The sequence below is a fragment of the Malaclemys terrapin genome, chromosome 2 (assembly GCF_027887155.1).
Source record: "Malaclemys terrapin pileata isolate rMalTer1 chromosome 2, rMalTer1.hap1, whole genome shotgun sequence".
Taxonomy (NCBI): domain Eukaryota; kingdom Metazoa; phylum Chordata; order Testudines; family Emydidae; genus Malaclemys; species Malaclemys terrapin.
The window spans coordinates 65742521-65769220 of NC_071506.1; the positions used below are offsets into that span (position 1 = coordinate 65742521).

The 26700-nt window shown below is 42.2% G+C and overlaps 1 protein-coding gene across 4 annotated transcripts in view; it reads right to left on the reverse strand.

Moving 5' to 3' along the window:
• Nucleotides 1–26700, reverse strand: part of FAM110B (family with sequence similarity 110 member B) — a 173669-nt gene that overhangs the window by 9730 nt on the left and 137239 nt on the right. The window contains exon 3 of one of the 4 annotated variants that reach the window (XM_054018041.1): nt 23512–23596. The exons of the other annotated variants lie outside the window; for them this stretch is intronic. The gene's annotated coding sequence lies outside the window, so the exon portion shown is untranslated. The remainder of the gene's footprint in view (nt 1–23511; nt 23597–26700) is intronic. 4 annotated transcript variants of the gene reach the window in all.

Here is a 26700-nt window from a genome sequence, read left to right on the forward strand (position 1 = left end):
CACAATGATAAATAAGTTGAGAACCACTGGTGTAAAGGGGCAGAGAAAAGGGGACCTCGGACAGTCCTGTGGAACCCCTGCAGAAAGCTGGAGGGCAGATGAGGAGGAGCCGCTGAAGGACACACTGAAGAAGTGATTAGAAAGGTAGGAGGTGTCACAGTTAGGACATGACTTCAAGAAAAGGAGCATGATCAACACTGTCAGAGGCGCTGACAGGTCCAGGAGGATGAGGTCAACAGAGACCATTGCAAGAGCGATTTCAATGGAATGCTAGGGATGGAAGGTGATTGGAGAGGATCTAGCATGGAGCTGGAAGAGAGGAGTTCCAGAGAGTAGTTGTAGAAAGTGTGTGTCACAGTTTCAGGGTAACTGCACCTGTATGCACCCTTTGTAATCCACTCCAGGAGTTCCCAGTCAAGTCTCAGGTCTCCAGCCATCATCTGTCACTGGGCAGGGACCCTTGTCCCACCCCGTTCTGACCAGGGAAGGGTAATGCAAAGGACCATCCCCAGACCTGATCTTTTGAACCTTTGCCCTGAGGGGAGAGGAGAACTTTTGTCTGTGAATTATTTATTCCCAAGATGAAAAGGCCCAAACAGCATAAAGGACTAACTCACAGATCCATGAGTGTTCTTGATCTGAGCAAAAAGGGGTTATAAACTTGTAACCATAGTGGGGTTTGAAGGATTGTTCACTGGCCAGAACCCCGGCTGGAGATGGGGTGATCTATGGTAAGCTGATTACCATGCAGGTAGGCTCTTTTTATTGTTTTCAATATGTTTTCTCTATAATGCTTTTGACTTATGAATAAATGTACTTGCTTAGAAAGAGCTGGGTGGTAACAATTGTGGCAATTACACTGTTTGCCGTCTCTAAGGAGAAAAGAAAAGCAGGCCTGCTTAGGCAGTCTGACTTTGCTGAGGAAGTCATACAGTGCAGGCAGGGAGCTCGCCAGTCTAGAAATACCCTAGTCAGGAGGGAGAGAGGTGCACGTCTCCGCCCAACAGAAGTGATGGCCCGGGAGCTGGAAGCCTGAGAGTGGGTGCTCTTGCTAGATCATGGAAAGGAAATAGAGGTGCAGTTGCCCTGAACTGTGACAGGGTGTTCAATGAGCTTAGAGTTGAAAGGCAGAAGGCAGATGGGGCAGTAGCTGGAGAGGCAAGTGGGGTCAAGATGTTATACAGCTATTAAATTAATAAAACATTTTCATATTGATTTACATTAATAAAAAAATTAATTGTCAACAAATTTTCTAAAACTTTTCTTTTAAAACAGTCTAAATTGGCATCTTTAGACCTAAACCTTTTGACCTTTTAAGTCCAGGGCCTCATCCTGTTCTCTGCTAAGTAAACACTATTGCTTGAGCTAAAGTGTGCAGGATGAGGCATTAAGTTTGTATAGTCTTTAAAACTCAAAAGATTTTATGTAGATGCCTGGAGGTACAGAGATTGATGGTGGGAATTAGAAAATGTACGTGTGTGTATAGTATAGGATAGGATATACTACTGTGTGCACACATATAGTAAACAGTACAGTTAGTATAAAATAGTGATCTGGAAATAAAACTAGGAGTCTAAATTTTTTAAGGTCATTAGTGTTTTGAGGTGCCTCCCTTTCTGGCTGCCCAACTTGAGATAACTTAAAGGGGGCTGATTTTCAGAATACTAGGCCCCATTAAGTTGTTTCATGTTGGTCACCTAAAAGTACTAGTCACAGTTGAAAATTTTGGTCAGGATATGTGAAAAATAATTGTATTGGCCTCTGTTTTGCCGCGACTGAAATTTAATGGGCATTTGTTAGTAAAGAAAGGATCTAGCACTTCATCTATAGTATAATGACAAATCACACATTAACTACTTCATCTATGTTTTAATAGTTTGTAGCCACACCATAATAATAATAGGCTACACTACAAATACTTCATCATGGAGCATTCTCATGAAGACTATGGGGTTGCAATAAGTCTCGTACAAATACCTAGATAGTCACTTGAAAGTATCAGCATCAGGAAACTGTATTAAAAAAACCTCTTAAATCTCATTTGACTCCCAAAGTAAGTCCAGTTCAATACCCAGAGGATTTTTTCCCATTAATGACCTCCAGGATAGAGACTGGATATTAAAATGGAAAGCTGGCTTTAGAACAAAGCAGGTAAGACTGTCAAACCCTGAGGACTAAATACCTTTCCTTATGCCTAAAGACATTGATGTAATTATGATGGAATTTTTCTTCCAGTGATAACTTTTTTGATCTATAAGTACAGTAGAATCTCAGAGTTCCAAACACCTCAGGAATAGAGGTTGCAAATCAGTAATATTGTAACAATTTGATATTGTACCTGTATTATCTCCAAATATTGTACTTTATGCTTATGCTTGTTTACATACCAACAGACTGACTTTTCTCCGGTTCACAGCTTTCAGATTGTGCTAGTGTCCGAGCTCTGGAAACAGCCAGTTCTCTTACTGTGTTTGCTTTGCAAGTGGGAATAACAAAGTATTCCCTAGTATTACCCTTCATATTGTGATTGTGTATGAGGATCATGCAATAACACAAATTGTTTCACAGGGTTCTTAACATGCATGAATCTGGAAAATATAAGCCCATTTGAAAGGGAATGCCAGCTTTTCCCACTTCATTTCAGTTATTACAAAGCAAGATACAATATGACCTAATCAAAGCAAATCAGTCTCTTTCATAAAGTATACTTGATACTTTATTATTTTACTTTACCCCTCACTCTATAGATCACAGAGGTCCTTGGATGCTCTCAGCATTTATCCTCACCTCTTTCTATCAAGGGCATATTTTCCTTGCTGATGGTTATTCACATTAAATGTTCTTAGTTCTTGTTCAATATTATCCCTCTATCTTCTCCTTGGTCGGTCATGAGGTTGGACATCATAAAATGTCCTTCCAAGAGATGTTTAACTGGTCTGCCTTCCATCATCCTAACTACATGTCCTGCCCAGTGATAACCTCCATAACCCTCTAGAACTCACAATCAACTCGAAGACAATCAATATCCCTACAGAATTCTACATTACAAGTTACAGATTCACATTACTTGACAAAGCCAAAATACATTGTAACCTATATATGTATTTTAAATATTACTTGCCTTTTCAGAAACCTTTATCTCTCTTGCCTCAGAATGTTCAAGTAAATGGACCAACCATACCCTTTATTGACACTACAATTATTCTATTTTTTTTTACTCTGAAGCCTACCTAAATTCAAGGCTGTGGTGAGTGCTCCAGCATATTTAATTCAAACAAAGTGGGAGGAAAGGAACAGATAGTTTGAGATATTCCCACCCCAAGGAAGACAGCAACAGGAGGAGAAAGATAAGCAAGATGAAAATGAGGGAGGAAAAGGGGAAGGATAAATGGAAGCATAGGAAAAAAGAGGAGAGGCAAAGTGGATGAAAAAAGAGTAAAGGGAAAAAGGAGTTGGGAGAAAAGAGATACCGGGGAACAGGACATATGAGCAGGAAAAGAATACAAAAGAGTGGGGAGAAATGAAAGGAAAAGGAATAGGTGGATGAAAAACAGAGGGAAGGGGGACATTGACAGAGACTGGAGGAAGGAGGAGTGGAAGCTACAGGAACAAAATAGAAAATGCTCACAAGAAGAGAACACAGAAAAACAACAGATACAGAGGAAAATAGAAATGGGGATGAGAGTCAGATCCATTTCTAGAAGAAGAAGAAGAAAAAAAAAGGATGGAGAAAATCAAGTCAACCAGGAACAGCCAGCTGTCAATCAGAAAATTTTTGTTAATTTCACAGCTCTGTGCTAGAGCCGTGAAATTGACAAAAAAGACTAGCAGGCTCCCTGCTGTGAATCCTCTACCTGGCTCACAATTTGGGATGTCTACAGTAAATCCAGTTTTCCCTTTGACATCATTTCTTCCTTTCTCTTACCTTCCCAACTGAATCTGGAATCTGCTGCAATACCAATACATATAAGTTCTCTGCCAATACAGCTTCCTGAAACTTAAAGCGCATCCAACCCCTTATCCTCAGAAATCCATCAGTTAGAAAGATGACTTAGATTGAAGAATGCTAAGCAGTTTGTCTATCTGCTGATATGGCCCCCAGCACTGCTGTATCTGAGCATCTCACAATCATTCATTTATTTACCTGCATATCACCCCTGGATGGGGAACTGAGGCACAGAAAGACTACATAACTTGACTAGGTCACATTGGAAGTCTATGGCAGAACCAGAAAACGGATTCAGTCTTCTGAGACCCTGATTAGTGCCTTAAGCGTAAGACCATCCTTCCTTAAAAGATGAATATTGCCAAGTTCTTAATAGCTGATTCTAGAGAAAGTGATCTTGCAAATTCCTGGTACAAGTCTTAATAGCAGAATCTTTTCAGGAAATGCAGTGTGAGGTAGAGGATAAGACACTGGCCTATAAGTCAAGAAACCCTGGGTTCTACTCCTAGTACTGCCTGTTGTGCAAATTCACCTCCCTGTACCTGTTTCCCTTCCCATCCATTGTGCATTTTGTCTATTTAGACTCCGTGTAAAGTCTTTAGGCTAGGAACTGTGGGCTTGTCTACACTACTAATTTAGGTCGATCTACAGCCACCACTAAGTCAATTTAATCTGCTGTTGGTGTCCACACTACTCTCCTTCTGCCAGTAGAGCACATCCTCACCGGGAATGCTTGCACCGACTGAAGTGAGACATTGTGGGGCACTGACAGCCACACAGGGCTCACAGCTGGAGCCCCCCATCCGTCCCGGGGTGACAGCCCCAGCTGTAAGCCCTGCGGGGGCTCAATTTCACAGCACAGAACCTATCAGCAGTGAAACTGACATTCTTGTCAATTCCATGCTGCTATTATCTCTGCTCAGAGCAGTTGCACTCTGGGAGCTCCATGGGGAGCTGGGAGCCCAGGCTCTCAGTGCCCTGCAGCTGGATTTGGAGCAGGGAGGCTGGGCAGGAACCCAGCTACGAGCGGAGAGCCGGGGGAAGCAGGACTCCCAGAAGGGAGTGGAAAGCCCGGACAGCAGCCTGCTGGAAGTGAGCAGCTGGGAGTCTGGGGGGCACTCCACACCCGCCCTGGGGTGACAGCCCAAATTGTGAGCCAGGTAGAGGATTCACAGCAGGGAGCCTGCTAGTCTTTTTTGTCAATTTCACGGCTCCAGCACAGAGCTGTGAAATTAACAAAAATTTTAGCCAACAGCCGATGTAAGTGATGCAATGTCTACACAGACACTACGTCACCCTAACTACACCAACGTAAGCCTACAACTCTTGTGGAGGTGGAGTTATTATGTCAGTGTAGTAGGGCACTTACATCAGCGGGAGCAAGCCTGTAGCGTAGACACTGACGTAGTTAGGTCAACATAAGCTGCCCTACATTGATCGAACTCTGCAGTGTTGACCAAACCAATGCGTCTGGTCTCTAGACACTACTGTCATACTAATTACTAAGTACTCACCATTGCTAGTTGTGACTCCATACCTAAGTCTGAGTTCCATTTGGCACTTAAAGCTGGGATTCAGCATCTTGTTTATGTATGAAACACACACGTCTTCCCCAAACTTGCAGCACTCCATGTGCTTTGTATGAGCACTGATTATAGAAGGAATTATCTGAGAATACATAAATAAATCCAATACAAAATGACACCATGAAGGGGAAAAGTATGGAAAATGTGTGTCTTTAATTCTGAATTTCCTGGGTTTCTAATGATTGGTTTTGAGATAATTACATCATCTTTGGACTTCATTTTTACCTGCAAGTTACTGATATGTACTCTCAACCTTAACAACTTTTTGTCTTGGAATAAACAACAAACAGTTGCCAATTGAAGTGCACATGTTATATAGCTTCACCTTCAAGAGCTGCATTTGGTGACTGGAAGCAGATGAAAGTGGAATGCCTTCTACTAAATGAATTAAAATTGAATATCAGTGAAGCGTGTTACAGATTCCATTGTTTTGTGATATATGATGTATTAACACTGATTATTATTTATTTTTATAGCATCTTTTACACACAAGAAACATCAAAAGTGCCTCATAGCTGACTGCAGTTTATAATCCAGGTATAATGTATAAATTGGATTACACAAGCTCTACTCATGAGCTATTGATGAAGACAGAAGTACATTCCCAAAGAATTGTAGACTCTTTGTTAAAAAGCAGCTTCTGTCTCCCTTCCATACACTCTGGTTTCAGCTGTTTTCCCTATATCAGTTAACAGTAAGCTACTTCTTTTGTTACACTTCTTTTTTCCTTCACTGATTTCTAGAGAGAGAAGATACTGTATTTTTTCTTTTAATAGCTTTAATGATGGACAAAGGATTTTAAACTTTCATATATTTCACCTGCCAGAACCCTAAAAACAACATCGAAGTGCTGTGGTTAGACTCAAAAATATTGAAGGCTTCCTCTGTGTTTGAGGATATAACTAGTAAAATATATACGTAACTGAAGACTCTAGATGTTTAAGGTTGAAAGGGCTTGCTTGGAAAGAGCACATTTTATTTAATTTAATTTATTTATTTTTACAGGTTATCACAGCTAGCTGATTCTAAGTCTTTTTTCTACTAGAGACAGCAACAAGATAAAGTACAGACGTTGCACAAAAACAAAACAAAACAAACAAAATCGAACAAAGAAAACCCCACTGGATTATTTGATTGAGGACACCAAGACATGAACCTTCACTTTCCTCACCGGAACCTTCTTTCTTAAGCATTAAGATTAAACACATACAAAACCACCAACACCATTTGAAGGTCAAAGAAAAATTGTCTTTATCATTAGAACAGGTTTCTCAAAGATATAGGGCAAGAGATCAGAAAAAGCCTGTTGGAATCATATACCTTCCCACAAAAGAGTACATGTAAAAATGCAGTGCAAAATACTGGCTTCCTTCCTGGTATCAGGATTACAAACCCCACTAGGATAACTGTCTTTATGAAAGGAAGAAAGAACAAAAAACAGAAATACAGCAGCCACCTGTAGGAATGATGTAAGAAATTGAAAAATGCAAAGGTACTTTTCAACATAGTTAAATAATTCCCTGATGTAAGAGAACACAGGGACATAACATTAACATGAGATAAGACATCATGTGCTACTGCAGAGGAAGAAGGAAGAACAGGGAAACCACGCAAGGAACCAAGACATATTTCTAACTACTTTAGCAGATAAATGATAGAAGCAACCTGGCTGTACACTGAAGAAACTATGGACTGTATATCATAAGACATTTGGTAAGCCCCAGAACTCGGTCTTAAACCCTTCTATGCCATATCTGCAATGTTGAGCCTAAGCAGTGTTATATGTTCATTCAAAACAAAACAAACGGGGCTACATTTTCAAAAGTATTCAAGTTATGCACTAAGCCATTGTGTCACACACAACTGCACATTCAAACAAATGTAAATATTTTCATAAGAAAATATATAAAAAACAAGCTTCCAACAACTTTCTGCCATTTCTAGACGATGAGGGAAAAAACCTGAGTTCCTTTTAAAACTACTACATTGATTCAGCTTTCCTAGTCATTGACCCCAGAGTCATCTACTTCAGCAGCATTTTCCAAGGACTGAAAGGGCATTTTAATGAATTTTTCAAAATTAATGAATGTTAATATGAGTTGATTCAAGGTAGTCATAGGCATATTTTATGATAAAAACAGTACATCATATATGGTATATTCCTATAAGCCAGGGATCGGCAACCTTTGGCACGTGGCCCGTCAGGGAAAGGCGCTGGCGGGCTGGGACGGTTTGTTTACTTGCAGTATCTGCAGGTTCGGCCGATCGCAGCTCCCACTGGCCGGTTCGCCATTCCAGGCCAATGGGAGCTGCGGGAAGCGGCGGCCAGCACATCCCTTTGCCTATGCCGCTTCCCATAGCCCCCATTGGCCTAGAACAGTGAACCGCGGCCAGTGAGAGCTGTGATTGGCCGAACCTGTGGATGCTGCAGGTAAACAAATCGTCCCAGCCCGCCAGCGGCTTTCCCTGATGGGCCGCGTGCCAAAGGTTGCTGATCCCTGCTATAAGCCTTCCACATCTGGAACTCAGAATCAAGTCAATGGCATTTGAAAGTGAGGAAGTCTTTCAAGTTCAGACCCACAGAGCAAGCACGATAATCCTATTTTACAAAAGGCTCTCTCTTATTGATGTAGCCCCGTTACAGTACTCACACAGTGCTAGGGCACAATCCTGCTCTCACTGAAGTTAATAAGAGTTTTGCCACTGAATTTACCTCCTGGAGCAGGATGGAGGACTAGAACTTACTTACACAGCAAGTTACTGTGCTGAAAGCCAGGGCATGGCTTTACAGCACACCAGCTTGCCATAAACTAATGCCCCATGTGAACACTACTACAGCTCAGTGAACGTGATGGAGTGCAGCTTAGCATGCTACTGTTACAAAGTAGAAAGTTTCCCAATTTAAGAAATGAGATCAGAAGAACTTTTCAAATTCTTCTAGGACTATTACAAAAGTATATATTTACTTTTCATAATATATTTGTACTGACTATTGGGAGATGCACCACAAAGCGGAGTCTGAGAGATAAGTAGTAGGGATTTTTGAAAAAAAGATTGAAACTTGGAATTTCAGTAACAAAACAAACAAAAACAAACCTTGCACCTTTTTTGACCAGCTTTAAATTTTAGACATTGATATTTATACCATAATATTTGTCTTGTAACATAATACTCTCACTGCCAGCCAATACTGTACATTTCACTTTGCATTTTTCACCTTTTTCATACTTTCCCACTCCTGGGAGAATTTTGCGCCAAAAAATTAAAAATTCTATGCACAATTTTTTCAAATTCTGCAAAATCCTGCACATTTTATTTGTCAAAATAACACAATATAATCACACCAGTTTCAATTATTTTTGGTCATTTATTTCAAAATACCTGTCAGTAAATATGTCTGTAACAATACAGACAACAAAAAAGATTCAGGAAATGTTTTTTGGACAAATAGATTCCTTACTAGACATATTAATACAGAACTCTGAGTAATAATTCATTTAAACTACAATACAGAAACGTATTTCCCACACCCCTCAGAAGCAGTGCAAAGCTTGGGGGAGTCAGGGGTAACGGAGGAGCTGAGGGAGAGGGAAATCATTGCTGGGAAGGACCCTGGGTGTGAACTTGGTGGGTTGTTAGGTATGGATGGGAAAAGTATGGAATAGGTTTTTTTGGAGGGATGGGGAGGGATTGTTTGGAAGCAATGCAGACCCTGGCTGACCTCTGGCTTCTCACATTCAGTCAGACACATCTGCCCCTGTCCCCATGTGTCCCTGCACCGCCACTCTGACACCCACTTCCCACATCCCCATGTGGCCCTGAACCCCCTCCCTGTCCCCATGTGTCTCTGTGCCCCCTTCAGCCACTCCCTTGTCCCTATGTGGCCCTGCATTCCCTCCCCTCTCACCATGTGGCCCTGCGCCTTCACTCCCATTCAGCCCCTGTAGGGTGACAAGGTGTCCCGATTTTAAAGGGCAGTCCCAATATTTGGGGCTTTTTCTTATATAGGCACCTATTACCTCCCACCCCCATCCCGATTTTTCACACTTGCTATCTGGTCTCCCTAAGCCCCTGCCACAGTTTGTCTTCCCCCACTAGCCCTTATGAACCCGACCCCCCCAGGAGCCCCACACTGTCTGTCTCCTGACCTGGCCTGACAGGGGCTATGAAGAAGGCAGTCTCTTTCTTCTTCCCTAGGTGGCTGGGAGCTGCTGCTCTGTTCTATTGCCACAGCACCCTGTGGTGGGCAAAAGGGAGAACTGCAGCAACTTTCCAGACAAAGTTATTTTCTGTTGGGGCTGGCGGGGAGGCTGTTCTGTTCTAGCGCCATAGCACCTTCTGGTGGGTAAAATGCGGAACCGCAGCAACTTTCCGGCAGCAGCTTTTTTTCTGCACAAAAAATTAAAAATATGTGTGATTCATTAATTATGCACACAGTGAGACAGAATTCCCCCAGGAGTACCTTTCCCCCTTCAACAACAGGAAACATTACTGACTTGGAAAAGTTCTTGTGAATCCAATTAGTCAAAAAGTTCTGGATTTTAGGTCTACTGATGACTTTTTAAAATATCTTCAGTCTTTTTAGGGCATATAGAATGCCACCATATTGTATTTAAAAATTATGGGTAAGTTTTCCCTTTAATCAATATATTTGTACACAACAATTTGGAAAAAAGTAATCAGTACATTTGTATAGTATATTGCTATGACACAAATGTTTTAAATATGCATTCTTAAAACAAATAAATATTAACTAATAACTATCACTATCCTCATTGTGTGGCTAGGTTTAAAAAAGCAACTGTACATGATGAATGTCCTTGCTTAGCAGATATGGCTCTCTAGCTGTATTTCAATTTTTGACTGGTTATTTCACTGGCAATTTCCCCCCTGATTTTGACTTCTGTTAGCACAACAGATACATTACAACTATGGAAGAGTGAGCTGGATTCTACTCTGGTTTATACATCAGTCAGCAGAATAGTTAACTAAGGGAATGACTCAGGTAAAGGAATGAAAATTCCTCACATTTTTCTGCTATACCCACCCACAACTGGAGAAATATACCCAACACCTACCAGCCTGAAGGCTAAATGCAGTGGCTAGAGAGAAAATTTCTGTGCACCACAGACACCCCAAGACTAGACCCTGAAAATCAGCCCAACCACTAGCAGTTTTAAGGAATAAAGCAGTTGGGGCCGGATCCACAAAAGGACTTTGGTTTTGCAACGCCTTTTAGGTGCCTAGAAAATCACTGGGGTTCACAAAACCCAAGTTAGGCATATAGGCTCTCTACAACAATGCATGGGGGGAAAGAGGCACCTAAGAATGCAATCCACAAAAGCTAGCACACTAGGCACAGAGCTGCCTAAACTAGCCAAGGGGAGATGCTGACAAAAGAGGTGTATCCTAAGCTCTTCCCCTATCATGAAGCTAGGCACTTAAATACAGGCTGCAGGGAGGCCTCTATCTCTGCTTGTAATCCACAGCTGGGAACCCCTTTTCTGGAGTCAGGCAGCTTAAGGGGTCTAAGCCATTTTTTGCGAGAATGAGTTAGGCAGGTGTTTAACTTCACACATAACAGCCAGGATGAAGAAGAGGAGAACCTCTCTTATAACCTTTAGCCCAGTGATTATGGCACTCACCCCAGACCTGGGAGATCCTGCTTCTATTTCCTGCTCTGCCTGAGGAGGAGGAGGGGTTTGAACAGGGACCTCCCACCTCTCAGGTGAGTGTCCTGTCCCCTGGACTTAGAGTGATTTTCATTCTCTCTCTCTCTCTCTGGCTCAATGAATATTAAATTATTTATTAAAGTGGAACAGCTTCAACAAAAGAGATGGAGAGAAACCCATATGAGAATACTCAGTTACCCCATCCTCCATGTCTGTGTACTCCTCCCATGTGAATGGCTTTAGATTCTCCCTCTGCCGCAGGCCACAGCTTTTCACAGAAATAATGTGAAACTGCCTTGAGTTTTGTCAGTTTCACAGTCACCCACAAAGTTTTGAACACTCATTTTGAAAAGACTGGTCCGTCTACAAGCAGCAGCAGTGACAGTGGAGCAGACTGAATAAAGAACACTACATTGATTAACACAGGGCTGACACTGAAAAGCATACTTACCTATAAGGGTGAGAAAGTTTTAGACAAGAAGTTGTCACTCATCAAGGGACGTTTCCTCCTTGCTACAGACAAATAGATTGAGCCATATATACATGGAATAAATATGTAACGGATCATATATTTAAATCTATTTTTAAATAATTTACAATAAATAGGCAAAATTAACTTGTGGCAAGATATGGCAATATTTCTTCAAAATATATCACACTTGTGCTAGCTCACTACTCCAAAGAGCAAAAGGGACCTACAAGGAATACAGATTTATGATGGGATTGTCAATGTGAACTGTAATGGATGAAGATGTTCTTATATAATGAACAGAGGTAGACATAATTGCAAAGATCTGTATCCTATTGAATCTCCTAAAATGAAAGACTGAGGTCAAGGTAACAGAAAACACAAGTATTGCCAATGAGATTGTGGCCTTGTTGTCAGTGGATTGTTGCAATCATCTAGCTCCACGAAAAATAAACTGTGCCAGTTCTCAAGGGTTCCTTTAGAGCATATGAAGTAAACTGTGAAATTGCTAGAAAAGGTCATGTCACAAGGGATTCACCAAACTTGGGTTGGGTCCCAGGATAACAATGACTTGGAACGGTATACAAATAAAGAAGCAAATCAATGTTCCATGGAGCCTTTAATCACGTTGCTGGTACCTAATGTCTATGATATGGAGCAAAAGACCAATAATTCTGTTCAGTGACCGTGAAAGAAATGTACACTGCAGATGGAGCTAGCAGGCAAAGCTGATACAGGAACAAGGAGTTAGGAATGTGGTTGTTGGGATGAAAGATTTAAAAATAATCAAGGAAGTTGGCTTAATTATTCTTTGTTGCACAATATTTATAGTATCTCTCTCACACACACACAGTTTTACTGTTAAGGCTTTAAATGCTACTCCAACACAGGAAGTGCATTTAAAAAAAACCCAAACAATAACACCCCTAATAATATTCTTCATTCTCTGTATGGCATATGTGGGGCAAACTGTGGCTTTTGGGGCACTGTTTTTTGTTTGTGTGTGTAGCTAGGCAAAGATCTTTGAGTCCTCCCCCCTCCAGTGCACCTATGCACAGGCCAGTCAACAACAGGCCCATGGTTTGTGGCAGGGTAGAAGTCCCTGGGAAAACTTAGAGGAAGATGCGTTCAGATTTTCAAACTGAAATTTTGTAGAGGACTACAGTGTAATGGCAATGTAATCAGAGACTGAATCTGAAACAATCTACTAAGTGCCTCAAGCACAGCCATATGTTAAGTTCACTATTTAAATTTGATTAACTGTATTGGTAACAAACCTCTCCCAGCAGTCTGTCAGTCCAGCATATTGCTCTTAAAGTGACATATTCTAGATAAACTTCTTAATCAACACAATACCTAAAGCACAGTTTAGATTAGACAGAGAAAGAGAGACAGAGAGTGCACTGATTTACACCTATGCAACCCCACTGTATTCTATGGGATTGCACACAAAAATCAGTGCAGAATTTAGCCCCAAATCTTTATAAGTAGAAAATTTAAGTCAAAACCATTAGCCACTTATAAGTACAGTTAAAAGCATGAAATCTTATTTCACTGATGACTTGAATTAACATAATTAAAATAGTCACACACAAAATTCTGTTCAATTCCAAACTACTTATGTAGATACAGTTGTAAAATGAAAAGTCTCATGTTTCATGTGCTTACGCCAGTTAGATATTACAGGCCAGCATCTGTGACATGCTGGTTGTGTCTCCCTGATTCTCTGTCTGGCCTCAGGTGCATGATACAGCAGCCTAGGGGAGTCCCCAAGAGCCCATACACCAGCTGAAGACAGTTGGAGCACCGCATACACTGCTCCTCTCTCTGTGGGAGGCAAGAAGGATCCTGTAGGAACCAGCTACACTGATGCTACACCCACTGGGGACTCTTGCTACTGTGAATCACCAGTAGGCTGATGCTGTGAGCCTCTACTCACTTCGAGCTGGCTGCAAAAACAAAATAAGACTTAAAACTACCAACAACTAATGAAGAGTTTTCTCTGGTTATTCTGATTCTCCTTTGGGCCTGTTTCTGGAGCAGAAAGCTCTATGGTTTAGTCTTCCTGTATATGTGTGATTTAGGTAACAAATAAGATAAGCGTGTGCATCTTACTACTTTTTTTTTTCCACATTGGATGTACTGTATGGCTTGTGAACATTTGCTAGTCTGTATGGACTATTCATAGTTCAGTATTTCTAACTGAGGGTGTAGTTCTGCCATGTACACTGGTTATGAAAACTACTTGCTCTCTTCAAGTCAGCAAGCCTCCTGATCTTGTTATTTTACCTGATCTAGGGTATGGAGGAGATTTCTGTCACTGAACAGTGTCCTCTTCAGCACTACTGACAAACTTACTTTTATCCCCCTTTATTTTCATCCTTTATTCTCTCCTCTGCTTTAAATAATTTATAAAACTCAGTGACGGCAGACTTTACTCCTGGGGGAATTCTGCATCACTGCCTGGGCACAGAAATCATGATGCTCTGCAGATTTCTTTGCTTCCCTGCAGAAAGTGACGGGGAAGCAAAGGGAAGCTGCAAGAGCAGTCACACGCCCCTCCCCGGCAGTGTGGACACCTGGTTTCGGGCACCTGGAGCAGCAGTAAATCACCATGAGGGGGAGGGGGCAATGCCCCCCCAACAGCCACCCCATTTCTGCAGGCACAGAGCTGCCAGGGTGAGGGAAGATAGCAGTTTGGGTTCCTGACTCTACAGCTGAATGCCATCTCCTGGGTCCTAGTGCCAGTCCACTTCCCCTTCTATGTGTGCTGGTTGTTTTCTGTACAATGGTAAGAGCCCGCAGTGGGCAGAGCAAAGGGGCAGGGTGGCGCGGGGAAAATGAGGGAAGGAAAATGGGGAAAGCGGGGAACAGGCAGTGGTGAAAGAAGGGGATAGGTTAGGGCAGGGAGATGTGGGAGTGAAGGGAGGAGATGGGGAAGGGGGTAGTGAGGAGGGGATGGAGAAGAGAACGGGGGATAGGGGAATGGGGGGAAGCAGAATCCCGGCATGTGGCATCCTCTTGGTGGCAGCGGCAGCAGCTGGGGCTCCCCCATTAAGCAGGAGCATCAAACCCTCACTCCGACGAGCATGCACCTTGGACCCCCCCACACCTGAACCACCCTAATGAGTCACTCGGATCCCCCCCCAACCACTTTCACTTGGACCCCCCTGCTGAATCCCATTCCCACTGCACCAAGAAGCCCCCAACAAGCCCCTATGCTTCCAGACCCACCACTGAGCTGCCTGCACCCAGACTGTCCACCACAGAACCCTCTCATTCCACACCTGGATCCCCACACACTAAGCCCCTCCACACTTGGATCCTGCTGGGCTGAGCCTGCCTGCCCACACCTAGTGCACCTGGCATGGAGGGGCAGGGCCATGGGGTGTTTCTGGGGCAGGCTAGGCCTTTGTTCTGTGTAAGGGTTGGGTGCAGCTTCACCGCTGAGTCCCTATCTCAGGAGGTGAGGGGGCTGCACGGTGATCTCCCACCGCCATGCAGCCAGTGCCCTGACCCCACTGCCATGCTCAAGTCTCCACATTTATTGATTGATTTTTGCAGAATTTTAAAATATTGTGCGCAGATTTTTTATTTATTTTTTTGGTGCAGAATTTTTTTATTATTTTTTTTGGCACAGAATTCCCTCAGGAATAAGACTTGTACCATATGAACACAGGCACAGGCCAGGTAGTATGTTTACCACAAAATGATCTTTTAGAAAAGAAAGCCCACAACAGCATCTTGCTCAACAATCTTTAACAAGTCAAAGCCATGACAGATGAGCTTTTCTTAAAACTCAGACTGATACCCACTACTTACTAAGTAATTTTAAGAGTAGGAGTTGGATGTATTTTTAATTTTGAGCCAGGGATAAATCATAAAAAAATTGCCTAAGCCTTCCTGTTTCTTGTTCACTTCCTATACACGAAAAAAGATTTCAAGACAACATAATGGTCATATTGAGAGAGAATGAAGCAAGCTGATGTGAGCCTCTTAAAACTGTGACACCCACTAAACTGAACCTGGTGCACTAGCTAAGGTACCTCTTGAGTTACAACTGACACCTCCATTTCAGTTGGATAGGCAGAAGTCGTAGTTGACCAAACAGAAGACTAGAATCTGTGCTTTAAACTCAGACTGTACAAAGTTAATTTTTCCAAGGTTACCAAATCAGCCATTAGCCCAAGTTTGGATTTAAATGTAAAGATGTGTAAACTGTTGAAAAAGAAGTGGTACCCCTGCTAGAATGTTCTACAGAAATGAGCCCAAGGCTGGGAGCCAAGAAGACTGGTAAGCCTTAATATTTTGCCTGATCCTACACCAATAAAGTCATTCTATATTTGTACAATGCCTGGCACAATGGTGCTGTGATTTCATTTAGAGTCTCTAGGTATCACAGTAATAGAAAGAAATAAAAACAATAATACAATAATAGCTAACAATAATACATTCTCCATGCTCCTCTCCTGAGTGAACTCGCAACTTCTCCCCTTGATCAGGCTGCATTTCTTAACATTCCAGAAATGTTAAAATCTAAGATCTTCACTTTTAATTATTATTAGTAGAGCCAGAAAACACTCTTCTGTCTCACTGATGGCTCTGTCGCTGGTTACTATCCGTTTAACACTCCAGCGCTGACATTGCAATAGACTATGGGAAACACTACCCAGGGGCTCAGAGCACGTGATGTTGTCTTGGCCTCAGAATCTTGAAGTGCCAATAAGCAGCAGAGCCAGGTCTTGGTCTCCCAATTCTGTTGCAGAATGGGAAGGGAGTGGTCAACTTGTCTGACTTCCAGATGACCCTGTCGTGGATACAATATGGGGAAAGAGATAGGGATTCCTATTCCCAGAAGGACTGATGGAGTAAGTTAGAGCATGGGAGGGGGGAAGTAGGCCACAGCCACTCTCCAAAGACATCTACAAGCACATCTTTCTCACTAGAACATTACTGTTGTGTGTGGGGATTCTGGGACCTGGGGAAAATGTGTGTGTGGGGAACGCCTAAATCTTGTCACTCTTACATGCTGAGACCAACCAAGGGTGATTATTGAGCTAGGGGTAAGTGAGGCAACTTATTTGTTCCCCTCCCCATGAAACCAGAAGAACGAGGTTGATGTCTCTTTCCTGTGAAGGTTCAGTCTCACGGCAGCTGGAAATAGCTCTTCTTTCTCCCCAAACCAGAAATGGGATATGTGGGCCCCAAGAATAGGTTGCTGAGCCTGCAGCGTTAGGGGTGGTTTGCTGGGTCTCTAAGGAGGACAGTTCTCTCTCTAGCCATGGCTCAAAGGAACAGGGGCTCTTAGTCTAGAAGTAAAAGTGTTTTCTCTGCCCCTTGAGAGAGAATAGTTGTTGATTATTTAGCTGAACTGGATAGCCAAACACTTCAAAATTCATGGTATTCATGTGTATTTATATTCAGTTCCCTTTACCACCTATGTTATCACGTCCTGCAGAAACTTGCTTTTCCTTGAGGTTTTCCAATCCAAGTAAGACAATGAAACAAATAAAAGGACTATTTACTTTGCTGAAGAAAACCGAGAGAAAGGAAAACAGAATGAAATTATAAAATATGTTTTAATTATTTTCTAAAGCAGCATCTTGCCAGTGAAATGCAGCATGTTGTTTGCAGCCTGCCTTCTTTATACAACGATAAAATATTTATATATAAATATAGTTTGGCTGGCTGTTTAAAATCTGTTTGGTTTTTTTCTTTCTCCCATGTTTAGTGAGAACTTGACCCTAAACAGCATTAGTATGGCAATATCTCCAGAAGAAAAAAAACCCAACACATGCAACTTTATTTGAACTGACCAGGAGATTACAACTCTCTAGCAGAATATGCAAACATACACTTGAGAGTTTACTATGGAAAGATGCCTAGCTACCTTACATGTAAATGAAAAAAAAAAAAAAGAATTCAAAGATACAATCAGCTTTTCACTTAGGAATGCAGTGAGTGTATAATACAGCAGGTGGTTAGCATGTGGGATGTACAAGTGAAGAATTTTCAGAGCCACGCAGCAACTTATTTACAACAAAAGTACTCTAAGGTTGAAAACAAGAAAGCAAAATTGATAGTTAAAAAGATCCCTAGTTGTCTAGTTATCCCAAACCCTTTTTCCTCTTGAGCTTTTTTTGTTCCTTTACCCAAAATGATCTCTAGACAGAAACAGAAAAAAGCTATAGAGCCATACAAGTCTAATGGTAGATTCCCAGTCAGTGGACTCTAAACATTTGGTGTCAGGCACTCATTTAACAATTCATTTAGTGCAAACTTTTCCCATTTCACAGGAAAGGACTGGTGTCAGCAGTGACCTTTTAAATGCTCCTTATGGTGCAAATTTACCGCCAAAGTCAATATTTCCAACTCAGGTATTGGCAGCAGAAAAGTAACTACCAAATCTATTCAAGACACTTACATGATTTTAGGGAGACCAGGTGGGTGAGGTAATATTTTTTACTGGACCAACTTCTGTTGGTGAGAGAGACAAGCTTCTTAAAGAGTTCTGTGTGGCTCGAAAGCTTGTCCAATACAATTACCTCACCCAACTTGTCTCTCTAATATTCCGGGACCAATACAGCTCCAACCACACTGCATTCAGCTTATGTAGTTTGTTGGTTTATGTGAATTTTAAAATGACTGGAATTTTTGGCTGTGACATCCTATTACTGCCTATCTTATCTGACTGAAAAACTGGGATTGGTATTTCCATGATGGTATGGCATCATTCCTCTCCCTGCTGGAGGAAAAGCTGAGTGTTAATTACAATCATCCCAACAAGGTAACTGGAACCTTCATAACTGAAGACCAGTTATCTTACACTGAAGAATCTTGGTCTTGCATGTTTTTTAAACTCTGATTAAGTTATCTTTCTGTCTGTCTCATCTCAGTTTTTACTGTGACTAGTGCAAGTAAATCAGATTATTTTAAAACAAAGCAGTCAAGGGGGTCCACTAATAAATAGTACATATAATAACTGCTTCGTCAGTGCATAGCATTCTCCATCCAAGACCTCAGACCACATATAAATTATTATAACATAGACATATTATTATCAATGGGTGTATTATTGCACACATTTTTACAAATGGGTAAATTCTGACACTGAAAGGTTTAGGGTCAATTTTTCATAGAAATGGCTTTTAATTATGGGTTCCTAAAAGTGGACACAGTCTGATTTTAAGACATGCAGAGTGTCACAATTCAGGGCAACTGCACCTGTATTCCCACTCTGTGGTCACTCTAGGCTCCTCAGCTGTTACCTCTCTTGGATGGTACCTCACCAGCAACCACGCACCGCACCATAACAACTCTAACTCAGGAACCAACCCATGCAACAAACCTCGATGCCAACTCTGCCCACATATCTACACCATCAACACCATCACAGGACCTAACCAGATCAGCTACAACATCACCGGCTCATTCACCTGCAAGTCCACCAATGTTATATATGCCATCATGTGCCAGCAATGCCCCTCTGCTATGTACATTGGCCAAACTGGACAGTCACTACGCAAGAGGATAAATGGACACAAGTCAGGTATCAGGAATGGCAATATACAAAAACCTGTAGGAGAACACTTCAACCTCCCTGGCCACACAATAGCAGATGTAAAGGTAGCCATCTTACAGCAAAAAAACTTCAGGACCAGATTCCAAAGAGAAACTGCTGAGCTCCAGTTCATTTGCAAATTTGACACCATCAGATCAGGATTAAACAAAGACTGTGAATGGCTATCCAACTACAGAAGCAGTTTCTCCTCCCTTGGTGTTCACACCTCTACTGCTAACAGAGCACCTCACCCTCCCTGATCGAACCTCATTATCTCCATACTGATTTATACCTGCCTCTGGAAATTTCCATTACTTGCATCTGAAGAAGTGAGGTTCTTACCCACAAAAGCTTATGCTCCTAATACTTCTGTTAGTCTTAAAGGTGCCCCAGGACCCTCTGTTGCTTTTTACAGATTCAGACTAACACAGCTACCCCTCTGATACTCTCTTGGATGGAGACCCATGTCTCTCTCCCTCTTGACCAGGGGGTTTTCCAGGCTCACACTGTAGGCAGGGAACTGTGCAACAGGCCACACTGCCTAAACAGGCCAGTGTTTGCACTTTGGTTTCTCTTCGAAGGCTACCACCAGCCGCAATTGCCAGCAGTTACAAGTTACCACACAGCTCTTTCTAAGCAAGTACATTTATTCTTAAGGTGAAAGTGTTTCAGAGAAAACATGTTAAAACAATAAAAGAACCTACACACATGCTAATAAAGCTCACCAGAGATCACCTCCGACTCGGGCTCTGGTCAGAGTCAGTCCTTCAAATACCACATAGAGGTTTTTCTGTCATTACAATGTCCATAGCAGCCTTAGCCCAGAACTAGGACCACCCACGCATAGAACAGTCTTTCCTTTATACAGCTTGGGCCTTTGTTCTTGAGACTCTGGGAGCAGCAGATAATGGCCCCTCTTCAAGGGCATAGCTTCAAAAGCCTGGGTTTTTGCATAACTGAAGGTGGGGAATTTGCATTCACCTCCCCATAAAGATTCCCCAAGCAAACCAGTTGACCCTGTTTGTCCCAGAAGTCTATTCTTGTCTGGCCCAGTGTTCAGTATAGTCCTTTGACGTTCATAACGTTTCCCAGAGTTCACATCTCATCTCCTCCCTAGAGAGATAACATACAATCCCATCGCACAATAATATATAAATCATTCATTTAACACAACAGATCCCAAACTTTCTTACATTTAAATTCAACAAGGTCTCCTTAAGGATAGTGCAGGAAATTCTATATCTGTGATACTGAGCACCCACAATTCAAACAGATCACGGATGATGCAAATGCTCAGCTCTTCTGAAAATCAGAGCCAGGGATCCAAACTTGGGTGCACACAATCAGAGGCTATTTTTTAGAAAATCTGACTATTCGTGCTTTCACCAATGGATGTATACAACCTAGGACTCCTGATTCCCAGTCTACCACCCTCTCCATCAGTTCTTACTCACTTCTTCTCATTTCATCTTTGCAACCAATTTTTATTTTACATGCCATTATATAACACTTTAATTTTGCTGTCCCTTTGAAGGTTCCTGAATTCTAGTTGTTCTAGATCTAGTGGTAAGCTTCAAGATGCTATAAAATAAAATCTTCCCTTCAAACCATCTCATATAAGGAAATGATCAAGTGGCTAGATCACATGACCACTGAGTAGCATGCAACACTACAGGAAAGATGCATGCCTTTAGTGGAAGAAAAGACTCAAAGGAGGATGGCAGTTCTGGGAGCTGCTCTATAGTAGCGCTCTATAGTAGCTCTTCAGGGAGAGGTCAGACTTAGAGGATGGATCTCCAACTAAGGTGCTAGGAAAGGGGGCTTGGCCGAAGAGGGACTGCAAGGCAGACCATGGCGGTCATGTAGGAACTGAGACCCAGATAGAGGAACTCAGCCCAAGAAGGGGGCTGTGGAAAAGGCATAGAGTTGTGGTATAGGAATCCCTGGGGTGGCCCAGGGGTCTGAGTGAAGTGGACAAATGCTGCTTGGTACAGGATAGAGCAGGGATCGGCAACCTTTGGCACGTGGCCTGTCAGGGAAATCCGCTGGTGGGCTGGGATGGTTTGTTTACCTGCAGCGTCCGCAGGTTCGGCTGATCGCAGGTCCCACTGGCCGCAGTTTGCCGTTCCAGGGGGCTGCAGGAAGTGGCGTGGGCCGAGGGAGGTGCTGGGTGAGTAACCTTGTATCAACAGGGAAAATGAGCTCCTGACTCTACAAGGGCTGAACAGACTATAGACAGGTCCTTGGGAGGGCCTCTAAAGAGGAAGCATAGCCCAAAGAGGTGAGGAGTGCTAGCTGAACTCAGAGAAGGCAATCTTGGATCAGAGGTGAAGAACTAATGCAGTTTTGTGGACTGGTTTGTCTATCAGCAAGAGGGAAAGGACTCTAATATAAGTTTTGGCTGGAAGGCTAAACCTCAGTTCACCCATCTGCTTGGGGAGATGGCAGACTATTACCACAAGTAAGGGAAAGAGAGAGACATGTGGCTCGACAGAGCTAAGGGGTTCTCCTATATGGTGTGAAACTCTTATCTTTCTGATTTAACATTCAATTTGACAAGTTATAAATGACTGTAAGACAGTGGAGAATCAAGTCCCAAGCCAAAAGCAGCATTATCTAAGATAATCAGCAGCCTTTACAAAAAGCTCAATATTGTTTGGATGTCACTACATAGCAGTGAGGGAAAGATGGAACTAATTTTTAAGACAAACAAATAAAATAATAAAAAAAAAAAAACACAACCCCAAAACCAGCCAGCTGAAGTGCACTTAGGTGACTGCAAATATTGTCAACCTGTGATACTCTGCCTTATATACTCTGAAACTAGTTACACTGCTTTGGAGAACGTTAACTCAATTACCAGCTTGCAATTAATGGAGAGCTCTAAGAAGAGAGATCAGGTGTCTTAGCATCTCCCTCCACCCCTCAAAATGTCTAGCTAGTCTGTTTATAGTAGATCCGCTCAGGTTCCTCAAATTCTTTACAAACAAATAAAATATTACCGGGGAAGAATCTGCTGACAGAAAACTTCTCCTAGGCCAGTATTCATAACACGTGATTTGCTAGGTGTCAGAAATACTATACTGAAAGTGTCTCAGGAAATCATTCATTTTGCTCTCAAGGAGAAAGTCTTGGGTATTTCCCCAACTATACTCCAGGGCTGCTGGGGGGAAAAAAGGGCCTTTGTAAAGATTAAAAGCAGATTCTGGGCATTGAGCCAATCTCCAACTGTTCTTTGCCCTGCTAAACAGAGTCTGGGTTTTGCTGGAGGAGTATATGGTATCTGCATCAGAGCTCTCCAAGGCACCAGAGGCAATTCTGTGGGCAAAGAATCTGGAAGCAGCATAAGATGTGGAGTTCAAGGATTAATTCTCCACTTCAGACTTGAACAAAGGTTGATCTTAGATTTGAACCTTACTTTTTACTAGCGTTTGTGTGTGTCTTCTGTTTCGGGGTCTGAATTTTAATCTCTACTGAGATGGAATTATTTTAAACATATGCTAAGTTCTTCATTAAAAAAAAAAAACAGAAGGCAGGTCCCTAACCCTGAAGAGTCTACTATCACAATAATGGACTTGATGGATAAGGATATAATACAAACCCACAGTAGGAAGAGGAGGAGAGAGGAAGGACATATGTTAGGAGATAATTGTGACAGGTTGGAACTCCCCCATCCAAGATGCCACCTGATGTACTGGGGTTTCACTGAGCCTCTCCTGCTCCACCAGCCTAGATTCCCTCTCCCTGTTTTGCTGAATTAGGCTCTCCGGCCTCTTGCAGCACACACACACAAGTTGGGCCACACCCAGCTGCAGATGCAGACTGAAGTCAGCTGTGTGTGAGTGGACTCACCCAGCACTCACGTGCACACCCCTTTTGGGAGATAAACCCAAAGGTATATTGTCTTGCGTTGTATAGAAAAATCCGCACAGCGCAAGCTCATAAAAGTTCACCCTCTTCCTTAATGTGAAGAGAGATATACACACCTTCTTGCTCCCCATCCCCAGTTAGAAATTGCACAAACTGAACTTAACAATAAACTAAACCAATTTATTATCGATAAAAGGCAGATTTTAAATGGTTAAAGGGACAGCAAACAGTACAAAGCAGATTACTAAGCAAATAAAACAAAACGCGCAAACTAAGCTTGATTCACTAAAGAAATTGGCTACAAATAGTAATTTCTCACTCTAAATATTGTCAGAGACAAACTACAGAGAATCTTGAAAGTCAGCTGCACTGGCCTGCAGTTTGAAACTTCAGGTATTATTACTCACAAGCTAGACGGCCTTCCAGCCTGGGCTCAACTCTTCTTTCCCCTGTTCAGTTCTTGCTTCCAGGTAGTTTTCAGTGTCTCTTTAGCTGGGGAGGCAGAGGAGTACCACAATGATGTTACTCCTCTGCCTTATATAGCTTTTGTGTATGGTGAGAACCCTTTGTCTTCCAGTGGAAAAACACTGGCATTCCAAGGGGGGGGGTGTCCAGTACCAGGTGACTCAGACTCATGTCTCTGCAGGGTTGCAGCAGTCATTACTCGCAGGCTATCTGGAGAGTCCACAGGAAGACTAAGCTCTTTCACAGTCCATTGTCTTTCATTGTTGTACCTGAAGGGCTAGTTGGAGGTGTCACCCAAAGTAGCACATTTGAAATACAGATACATGGTCAATATTTCTAACTTCAGATACAGATATGATACAGGCATACAAATTGGATAATCATATTCAGTAAATCATAACCTTTCCAATGATATCTTACATTAGCCATCTTGCATAAAGTACATCTCAGTTATGCTATATCCATATTATAAGCATATTTCCATAAAGAATATGAAGTGTAATGTCACAATAATGATTACAGAGTTACTCATTTTAGGTACACATCTCTTGCTGGTTCAAATAGGCACTTGTGTGTGATTTTTTTTTTTGGAGGGGGATTCTGTGTCCTCCTCATCCCCTCCAGCTGCAAACACTCTAATTTTTTGCAGGTGATGCTGCAGAAATGAATTTTCAGGAGTGATTTAAGAAGGTCTGAAGTTGGAGAATAGGAGCAGGCACTAGAATATTGGTAGGGTGCAACACATGGGAAGAGAGGAAAATGATACCCAGGCATGTCATTTGAAACAAAAAATAACCAATCTTGGCTCTTCACTTACATGCCCAACAACGACAGTGCCCATTCGACTCACTCCATCCTCAGCATTCTGCATTCCATCATCCCTACTCATGTCAACCCAGCTGTGGGCATGTGCCAGGGAAATGCAATGAAATGTATTAGAATGTACACATTCAAAATAGAAACTCTGCTTGTGCCTACTTTCTTGATGGTTCCCTCTCCACCACACCAATTATTTTGCTCCCCAATTCTCAACCTCTATTTATCCTTCACCCGTGATCTATTCTGTTAACCTTTCATCCCATCATTCCTTTTCTTATTCTTTGAAAAACTAAGAACTTTCCTTCTTATTACACATTATATGTCCCCTGTATATTTTCTTTCTTATGTTTTAGGTTCCCTTAGTTTCTTCTGCATTGCTTCACAGTGCTTCACCTCACAATGTGGCAGTCCAGAGCACACACAAAATGGAGTGACATGGAAGAATTAAGGAGGAGAGTTACATATGTGTGTAAGAGGCACTGTTCACCTACTTAGATGCACAAGGCATTCATTCTTCTTCTTCTTATTATTATTATTATTATGAGAGGACACCTATATTTTATGGAGACCAGTTCAGTGAGGTAGGTAGGATCCTGCTAGAGCACTGTGAAAGCAAAAAAAAAGTTTTTAATGCAACGGGAATGTCTTATGCTTATACTACTTGTTAATATTTAGGGTTTACTACTGACTTGGACAACGTATACCAGTGGCTCTCAACCTTTCCAGATTACTGTACCCCCTTCAGGAGTCGGATTTATTTTGCGTACTCCCAAGTTACAACTCTCTTAAAAACTACTTACTTACACAATCAGACATAAAAATACAAAAGTGTCACAGCACAGATAGTAAGCAATTTTTCACTTTCTCATTTTTACCATACAATTCTAAAATAAATCAATTGGAATATAAATATTGTACTTACATTTCAGTGTATAGTATATAGAGCAGTATAAACAAGTCATTGTCTGTATGAAATTTTAGTTTGTACTGACTTCACTAGTGTTTTTTATGTAGCATGTTGTAAAACTAGGCAAATATCTAGATGAGTTGATGTACCGCCGGAAGACCTCTGTGTGCCCCTCAGGTGTATGTGTACCCCTAGTTGAGAACCATTGATGTATACTATATGAATAGACTGTGTAATTGTGTGATATACTATCTATACATATCTCATAGAACTGGAAGGGACCCTGAAAGGTCATCAAGTCCAGCCCCCTACCTTCACTAGCAGGTCCAAGTACTTATTTTTGCCCCATATCCCTAAGTGGCCCCCTCAAGGATTGAACTCACAACCTTGGGTTTAGCAGGCCAATGCTCAAACCACTGAGCTATCCCTCCACCCCCCCGATCACTGGGTATGGTGCATGTTGAAGGACCAACAATTTCTCCATGGTGGGGCCAGAGCAAGGATAAGGAAACGTTCATGGTAGCTCTACAGTTAAGCGAAATTATCAAGGTTGCATAATCTCTTTGGGACATAGACTGTCTTTTTGTTCTGTGTTTGTACTGCACCTAGTATGATGGGATCCTGGTCCATGAGTGGGGCTCCCAGGTGCTATGATTATACAAACAAACAAACAATAACATTTCTTTATTAAAAGAACAGTTAGGGCTCAATTCTACAAGTTCCTGAGATGGTTGTGAAGGTGCAGAGAATGAAGGTAGTTGTTCAGCTCCCAGTGGAAGCTCAGCAGAGTGCACATCTGTCCACATGATGCTGAGCAAAGCTTCTTGTTGCTTTACTACTGCAATGACACTACTGTGAGTGTGCCAAATATACAAAATGGGCATGCCAGTGGGCAGAGCTGGAGCAAAATTAGGAACCAGGTCTGACAAATCCCACTCCATAGTTATTCCCTAATCAAGTGAATTTTTTTCATAATCATATATTAGGAAATGGGCAGTTTAATTATAGGTAAGGCTAAGATTATGTCATGGTTATTTTTAGTAAAAGTCATGGACAGGTCATGGGCAATAAACAAAAATTCACAGATGCCGTGACCTGTCTGTGACTTTTGCTACTGCAACTCCATGGTTTACCCCCACTATCATGGTGTCTGGGAGCTGTGGGTTCCCCCTCTAATCACGGCGGCGGGGAGCTGCAGGGTGACCATATTGCCAAAGAGAAAATGGGACACCCCCAGCCGCTTGCCTGAGGCTTCCTCCCTCGCTCCCTGTGCAAGGCTGTCGCCCATCACTGGAACGTTGAGGAAGGTCCCCTCAGGAGTCTGTCACCTATCGCTGGAACCTTGCAGGAGGCCTCCATCGCTGCTGCTGCCGGTCGCTAAAACCCTTCCAGGGCCGCGCTGGCT